This window comes from Mus pahari, chromosome 1 (assembly GCF_900095145.1).
Source record: "Mus pahari chromosome 1, PAHARI_EIJ_v1.1, whole genome shotgun sequence".
Lineage (NCBI taxonomy): Eukaryota > Metazoa > Chordata > Mammalia > Rodentia > Muridae > Mus > Mus pahari.
Genome location: NC_034590.1, coordinates 74,776,141 through 74,783,779, shown reverse-complemented (window position 1 = coordinate 74,783,779; position 7,639 = coordinate 74,776,141). Strand labels below are relative to the sequence as shown.

The window sequence follows — 7,639 nt, the reverse complement described above, 5'->3', positions numbered from 1 at the left end:
CCTTGGTCTTGTAAACTTTATATGACCCAGCACAGGGGAAGCCCAGGGCCAAGTAGTGGGAGTGGGTGGGTAGAGGAGCAGGGGCGGGGAGGGGGTATAGGGAACTTTTGGGAAGCATTTGAAATGTAAATAAAGAAAATAATAATAATAATGGAAAAAAAGAAAAGGCAGAACCCCCCCACCCCCCAGCTGTGGATTCATCCCTTCTCATGAGCTTTTCACCTTTGTCTATCATCCCCTCATGCCTGATCTCCAGGATTACAGCTATCAAGGCCTGTGGATACCTTCACCCTTCATGTCTTGCTCAGCTTTCCCCCAGGAAAACCAAAAGACAGGAATGTCCACAGTAGACACAAGCAATAGGTTTTATAATATGGGGTTTTGCCTGAATGGCTCTCTGTGCTCCATGTGTATGTCTGGTGCCCACAGAGACCAGAAGAGGGGATTGGATCTCAGTTGTAAGCAGGGAGTGCTGGGAACCAAATTTGGGTCCCCAATAAAAATTCGACTTTCCTTTCAGGCAAAACCATATTTTGCAAAATACTAGTGCCTTGAGGAAATCCCTACCCCTTGAGGGAATTTATCATAATGTTAAATGACAAAAAAACAAGTGTAGTATACACATACAATGGTATATTACTATCAAAAGACAAGACTATGGGGGTTGGAGAGATGGCTCAGTGATTAAAAGCATGGGCTGTTCTTGAGGAGAACCGGGGTACATGGCTACTCACAATGTTGTGTAACTTCAGTTCCAGGGGATTTGTCTGCCACCTTCTTCTGGCCTCTGAGGGAATCAGGCACACTAGCAGTGCACAGACATTCACCCACATTAAACTAGTTTAAAAAGACAATTGTAGTTGTGTATATCTTCCCACCATGCTGTGGCTGCAATCCCGGGCCTCCACTTGCTAACATGGGCTTTATTACCCATCCACACCCATACCCAGTTCTGCAAATCCGAAAGGAGTTTATGTGCTGTCTTATAATCCAACACCAATCTGGACCAAAAAAATAGCTCACAAAGACTCTACCTCACCACCTAGGCCAGCTGTTAACATCCAGAGAAAAGGAAGAGACACTAGAAGGAAGCAGAAGTAGAGATAGTCAGATTGGTAACTGGTATCCAGCACTACTTATATAGTTCCTTCTGATTGGCAGAGACTTGGCTCTTTGCTGCAAGAGTAGGCTACAATCTGTTTACGTATCAAGTTAGGTTACCACTCACCATGTAACATGAAATCTTCGAGCCAAACTTAAAATACAGGATGTTGGCTTTAGGCCAATAGACCAATTAAATGGAACTGTGGGTAAGTGGAAGAGCAGGTAAGCAGAGAGCATTTGCATCAGGGAAGCCCTAGGGTTTGGTTCTAGGTGGGATGAACTGCCCACCAGAACAAAGATGGTGGGAGTGTAAAGGAAACGTCTAGGAGCATTGGGGCGATGTGACTTGTTACACACCTAGCTATGCCAAGGTGTGGTGTCCTGCACCCGAAACCCCAGCACTCAGGAGGCTGAGGTAGGAGGCCTGTTAGGAGTTAAAAGCTAGATTGGGCAAAGTAGGGAGTTCTGCATCAGCTACACAACAAGACCCCCCCCCCCCACACACACACACACGAAAACCAAAAAACTAAAGAAATCCCAGCCTTCAGGAGGCAGGAGCAGGTGGAGCTCTGTGAGTCTGTCTGGTCTAGAGTCCTGAGACAGCTAGGGATACAGGGAGCTGCTGTCAGAAAATAAACAAACACACTAAAAATAAATAAATAAAATTGTACATTTGTGGTTTCTAACATAATATATTAATTATAATTGCATAATGCTGACAAAAACCAATAATAATAAAAATAATACTGGCAGGGGGTTGATGATGGGGAACAATCTGATGAGAAAAATGATTTGGGCTGGAGAGATGGCTCAGCAGCTAAAAGCACTGACTGCTCTTCCAGAGGTCCTGAGTTCAAATCCCAGCAACCACATGGTGGCTTACAACCATCTGTAATGAGATCTGATGCCCTCTTCTGGTGTATTTGAAGACAGCTATAGTGTATTCATATAAATAAAATAAATACATCTTTACCAGGCAGTGGTGGCGCACGCCTTTAATCCCAGCACTCGGGAGGCAGAGGCAGGCGGATTTCTGAGTTTGAGGCCAGCCTGGTCTACAGAGTGAGTTCCAGGACAGCCACGGCTACACAGTGAAACCCTGCACACAGAAAAAAAACACACACACACACACACAAAAACCCCACAAAAAACCAAAACAACAACAGCAACAACCCTACCCATTTCATCTTTTTTGTTTGTTTGGTTTTCCTAAGACAGAATTCCACTACAGAGAGCCCTGGCCACCCTGGACATTAACTTGATTTTCTTGCTCTTGCTTCTTGCCTCCCATGTGCTGGAATTACAGATGTAGGTGAACATGTCCCCTATGTTTTACTAGGTAACAGAGCTAATAGAATATTAAAAATTACACAGTGGCTACATTTTCTACTTCGTTAGAATCTTTGTCACTTCTTAATTCTGATGGGGCACATTAGATAACAATTCTTGAATGCAAACAAAGGAATTAGTGTTCTTGTATTTTAGACTAGGATAGTCTGCCGGCTCTGGAGAAGAAGATCAAATTAGTATCATATAAAAGAGAAAGACTCCAGGGCTGGGGAGTTAAACCAGAAGAACAGGGGCTGGAGAGCTGGCTCAGTGGCTGCTCTTGCAGAGGACTTGGGTTCGGCCCTCAGCATCCACATGGCAGCTCACAACTGCCTCACAACTGGGGTTCCAGTGAACTGAATGCCCTCAGCTGGCCTCCGTGAGCTCCTGCATGCACGTGGCATGTGTATACTCACGTAATCACACACACACACACACACACACACACACACACACACACACACACACCAACACATTTTTAAAAGCTCAGAGAGCTACACTAGAGGCAGAACAAAGTCGCTGGCCTGCACTGGAACTCTGTGAAGGACCTCAGAAATGAAAGAGATTTGCAGGCAGTCAGGGTGCTTTAGCACTGACCTTCTTTGCCAGGTAGATACAATTTAGGGCAGGAAAAATCTGGAAAGGCGAAAGGAGGGCCAAAATACAGTCTGATCCTCAGATCTGAAGTACCTGTCAGAACAGAAGCTCATGTAGGTTCCAGAATGGCCTTCCGGATAAAAATCAGTAATACCCAGGACCGACAGTGGGCAAGGCTGGGTGGGGACTCAGAAGAGGAGAGAGAAGGGAAAGAGGAAAAACTTGTTATAGACGAGGCTGGCCTCGAACTCACAGACAAACATCTGTGTCTACTTCTGCTCTGTACGCATGTCTGGCTAATGTTTTCTTTTATCTTTATGCAGGACTATATTCCAACTTGATCTACTATCTGGAATTTATCTAATAGGACTCAGTGGACATAAAATTTGAATATAATTAGTTTTAAGCATTTCTGAGTTTACTTTCAAAGAATCATTCATTACACATTTAAAAGATTGTTAACCCCAGCACTCAGGAGGCAGAGGCAGGCAGATTTCTGAATTCAAGGCCAGCCTGGTCTTCAAAGTGAGTTCCAGGTCAGGGCTACACAGAGAAACCTTGTCTCAAAAAACCAAAAAAAAAAAAAAAAATTGTTAACCACCAGAAATTCCTAAAACACTACTCTGTATATATTTTTATCCTCTTCTAGTCAGTGTTAAATAATCTATTATGTTTTTAAGGGGTAGATTATAATTTTTGTGCAATTATTAAACTTGTGGTATCTCACTTGTAATTCCTAATGTTAAAATCTTTATATTTTAATTTGTGTAGACATAACAAGTAGAGGTCATATCCCTTTTTTTTTTAACATACCATAAAGCAAATTTAACACTTTTATTATTACCCCTTTACGTGTTTTTGTTCGTAAGTGGCCCAGCCTTGTCAGCAACTCACTATGTAGCTGAGGGTCACCTTGAACTTTGGACTCCCCTGCCTCCACACCACAAGTGCAGGTATTTTACACCTTGTCCCACCCCACCCCACCCATTCCCCAAGAACCCTAGAGCATCACCTCAGCTCTTCTAACTTTCTCTGGTGCTGTGGCTCCAGTCCAGGACTTTGTACAAGCACCTTACCAACTGAGCCACACACCCCAACTTCTTAGCATATTATTTCCAAAACAGGCTCGATAATGCATTTTTAAAAAGTTAGACATGGAGTTTGTCCATAATAACTTTGAGAATTTGCCATGCCTGGTGGTTTGCTGTGTATTTCGAACCCTGCCCCAGTAAATCTTCACCAAAACTCTAGAATCCACCCATTGTATTGCTCTGTCCATGCTACATATTAAAAAAAAAAAAAATGATAAGGGCTGGCAAGATGACTCAGTGGGTAAGAGCACTGACTGCTCTTCCGAAGGTCCTGAGTTCAAATCCCAGCAACCACACGGTGGCTCACAACCACCCGTAATAAGATCTGATGCCCTCTTCTGGTGTGTCTGAAGACTACAGAGTATTTACGTATAATAATAAATAAATCCTTTTTTAAAAAATGTTAAAGCTCAGAGGCTAAACAAACAGGTTCGGGGCAGCATCCAATTTTCAGGTCCTGTACTGAAACACATGCAATATAGCTGTAACACCTATTTGTCTCAAATGACTGATAAAATAAATGTCCCTTTGCTGTGTTGGTAGTTCAGGGCTGTAATCATAACACTAGAGAAGAGGGTTGCAATCGAGAAGATGGTTAGCTATAGGGTAGCTTGGACTATAGAAGGACACATCTGGGGGAAAAAAAGAGTAGATTTTACATACATACTTTTAGAATACATAAATTCAATGCTCCCTATCTCAGCCAACTCATTCACAATAAATCACCTCACTGTCCCAGGCCGCCTCCGTCAGAAGTGACGCAGGAGAGTAACCCCCAGAGAAGGTCCGCAGATGAAGAGTTACCCGGTAGGCAAACTTCTCCAGAGCACGTCCGGAAGCCTTTAATTCCGAGGGCCAGAAATCCTCGCAGGGGTCCGTTCCTAACTCCGCCCAGCTTGCCTCGGCTTCCTCCGGAGAGGCCCCCGGGGCTCCTAGATCCGACTGGTTGCAGCCGGTGTAGACCGGGTCGGAGCAGGTAGAGTGGCTCATCTCCCAACTCTTCCTGGAAGAAGCCCGGCCTGCTTGGGAGGGTGGGGGTGGGGGGATAAACCCACTTCCTGGAGCTGGGGGAGGGGATGTTGACCTCTGAATCCACTTGAGACTCCGAACGGGAGACTCCCAGAGTAGTGTGCCTTTGCCTCCAGAATCCAGGTTCAACGCCCGTTACCCGCTTACTGCTATTGGAATACTGCCCATTCCTAGCCGCGAACGTGCCTCTTCAATGTTTCCCAAGCTCAAGGAAACTCAAAGCGGCAGTCCCCTACGCTTCTTCCACGCGTGAGCCCCAACACAACGAGTAAGGCAGCACAGACTCTACACACCAGTGGGACAGCAACGATTGATCAGAAAATGGGTTTGCTCACCAACCTGGAATCCGTGGCCTGGATCAGTGCCGAGGACTTGCAGCCAGGGAGACCGCTCCTTCCAGTACGTAAGCCGGACTCCAGGCGAAAGAGGCGGGGCTGGCGGAGGAGGCGGGGCTGCCCCCTGGGCTGACTGGGACCAAACCCCAGGACAGAAAAGAGAAGCTGCCCTAGACAAGTCTAGGGAAGTCTTTAAGAACACCATCATTAGAAGAGACTTAGGCTTTCTACCGTATGTAAGTGTTTAATACACCTGTTCTCGCTATCAATATATTGAAATGTCTAAAGAATAAAAGGTCTAGCCATATAATTAAATGGTGATTGCATTTGATAGATCACAAAAATCTGCCAACTTTAAATTACCTGTATCTCTAATTTTAACGCATGGAACCAAAAGACCGTATACCTTTTATTGAAGAACTTATTATACATTTGCATATGCAAACTGAATTGGACTGGAATCGAACTGTATGGTGTTTTGGGTTTTTTTAAAGATCTATTTATTTATGTATTTTATGTACTTTATGTACACTGTTGCTGTCTTCAGACACACCAGAAAAGGGCGTCCAATTTCCATTACAGATGGTTATGAGCTACCATGTGGTTGCTGGGATCTGAACTCAGGACCTCTTGAAAAGCAGTCAGTGCTCTTAACTGCTGGGCCACTTCTCCAACCCCTACACTGTAAATGTTTTATTGTTGTTATTGTTGTTGTTTTTAGATATTTTCTTTATTTACATTTCAAATGTTATCCCCTTTCCTAGTTTTCCCTCTGAAAATCCCCTATCCCCTCCCCCCTCCCCTTGCTCCCCAACTCACCCACTCCCATTCCTGGTCCTGGTATTCCCCTATACTGGGGCATAGAACCTTCCATTGATGGCCATCCTCTGCTACCTACATAACTAGAGCCACTAGACTGTGAGTTTCATTAAAGGCAGGGCTACTGTGAAAAGCAAAAGAATGCCAAACATCCTGGCCTGGGAGACTGACAACCCACCTGATCTTAGAAGATGGGGGAGGGGGAAAGACTTGGGGAGGAGCTGGGGGTGAGGTAGGAAGTGGCTCAGCCGGTGGAATGTTTGCCATACCTGCATGAGTCTGTGAACTGGGCTGACTCACAGTTGTAATTCAGCACTGGGAGACTGAGGCAAGAGGATTACTTTAAGTTTAAAACTAGCCTGAGCTACAGAGTGTTTTTGCCTCGAAAAACTTAAAACACAAAATGAAAAGTCAAGTCAGGAATATATGTTTGGTGTGAGGTTGGGAAAACATGGTCCAAGTATTCTTTTTTGTTTTTAAAGATTTATTTATTATTATGTATAAGTACACTGTAGCTGTCTTCAGACATACTAGGTGTCAGATCTCATTAAGGATGGTTGTGAGCCACTATGTGGTTGCTGGGATTTGAACTCAGGACCTTCAGAAGAGCAGTCAGTGCTCTTAACCACTGAACCATCTCTACAGCCACCAAGCATTCTTAAGAATCATAGAAACAGAACAGAGAAGATGGGATGCTGAATGTCTAACATCCATGGGTAATGTTTATTTGGTTTTGAGACAGGGTGATGTGACATATATATTTCTCCCAGGCTGGTTTTGAACTTGCTGTGTAGCTGAGAATGCTCCAGATTCTGCTTCTGTAGTGATGGTATTTCGAGCGTGCATCACCTTGCCCCAGCTGATTCAGTGGTGAGCAATGAACCCAGGGCTTTGTGCATCTGGGCAAACACTCTGCCAATGGGATTAGCTCCTAGAAGAGATTTATAGACAGCACGAATAGGTGGCATCATCATATGGAGGAAGAATTTGGTAAGATCTCAAAGACAGAGAATGTGGAATGAAAGGATCTCTGAATGTGTGGTTCTTCCAGATTTCTGTGTTTTTACACTCCTTTGATTACTCCAGACTTGGTTGTTCTGTTACACAAAGTTGCTATGGAGCCTGACTTTGCCTGCTGGTATCATGGTTGGGGGTTCTCTGGATTGTTTGTTTTTTCAAATGCCAAATCAGTTCTCAAAATTGTAACTTTATTTGTTTGGACAAGGTTTCTCTGTATAACTGTCCTGGCTGTCCTAGAATGCTTTTGTAGACCAGGTGGGCCTTGAATTCACAGAGATCTGCTTGCCTCTGCATTCCTGATTGCTTGGATTAAAG

The 7,639-nt window shown here is 44.3% G+C and overlaps 1 protein-coding gene across 1 annotated transcript in view; it reads right to left on the bottom strand.

Moving 5' to 3' along the window:
• The window catches only part of Trim6 (tripartite motif containing 6), a 12,953-nt gene extending 7,384 nt beyond the window's left edge, over positions 1-5,569 (bottom strand). Inside the window, exon 1 of the mRNA XM_029540886.1 lies at positions 5,490-5,569. The gene's annotated coding sequence lies outside the window, so the exon portion shown is untranslated. The remainder of the gene's footprint in view (positions 1-5,489) is intronic.
• Between the last annotated feature and the right edge of the window lie 2,070 nt (positions 5,570-7,639).